We start from the raw sequence: 1338 nt of genomic DNA, 5'->3' as shown, positions 1-1338 counted from the left end.
AAAGATGTTAGGTTTTGGTGAATTTGATGAAATTGATGAAATTGACGAATGTTTTGATGTTAGATGACCTCTAAAATGTGTTAAAATTGTAGTATATTATGTTACTTGATGATGTTTTGCTGTGAGAATGATTATGGTGTGATTGGATTGGAATTGGAAGAGGAAGGATGTTAGAATCGCAGCAAAATTCTGCACAAGACGCAGAATGCGTCGACCTAAGTGTCAGTTGCGTCGACACATTCAACAAATTTGCGTCGACCTGTAGTGTCAACGAGCGCTTACCCGAGAGTGGTGGAAATTCTTTGCGTCGACCTGAAGGGGTCCATGCATCGACGCACAGCATGCAATTTTTGAAAAATATTCTGAAGGTCATAACTTTTGATCCGTTTGTCCGATTTATGTGCCGTTTTGGGCGTTGCGAAGCTAATTATATGTTTTACATGATAAAGTAATAAAATGGGAAGTGGCCGACTTTATTTCAAAACTCGATTTAATTACTTTGATGATAAGTAAACATTGTGTGCATATAATGTGATGTGTGACAATGTGATTGATGTGGTGAAGGGTTTGACTGTGATTATTATTATTATTGTTATGGTGATGGATGCATGATTATTTGAATGTTGTTGAAAACATGTACATACTTATTCAGTGATGTGGTGATGAGATGAATTGTTCATCGTTTTTGGTGATGTTTTAAGTATGATATATGTGTACATTCATTCATATGCATTCGGTGATGGATCCCGGTGATGTTTGGATCAATTGGAGGACATAATTCCCATTGTGAGGAATTGGTGTCGATGGACCGTATCTCGATGAGGAGTAGGTCAATTGGTGAATGGTTTCAGCCTATGGTATGGTACCACATGCATTAGTGTCAGTTCATTCATATACATTATAACATGTTATGACTTGCAATGAATTGTATTGTAAATGATGATGTACTTTGAGTATGTTGATGGATGTGAATTGTGGAATGTTGTATACATGTAGGATTGAGTGATTGATAATTCCTTAACGATTTATTGCTTACGACTATATAATACTCGTTAATTGTGAATGAAACTCACCCTTACATGTTGTTTTTCAGATTGAGGAGTAGAGGCTTAGCTGATTCGGTGAGGATAGCTCTTAGAGTTCATCCATGAGTCGTGTCGGTCATGCTCTGATTGTAACACTGGGGAACGCTAGTTTAGAGATGAATTACTCAAATTGGTTTTGTTGTTTTATAATTGTATTGGATTAACTTGCATGGATGATGGATATGCAATGATACGAATTATAATCCGCTGTGTTGAACATGAATTATGTTTTATGTTAAATTGTTCCTCGTGT

Source organism: Vicia villosa, linkage group LG4 (assembly GCF_029867415.1).
Source record: "Vicia villosa cultivar HV-30 ecotype Madison, WI linkage group LG4, Vvil1.0, whole genome shotgun sequence".
NCBI lineage: Eukaryota > Viridiplantae > Streptophyta > Magnoliopsida > Fabales > Fabaceae > Vicia > Vicia villosa.
This window is presented reverse-complemented; position numbering follows the sequence as displayed.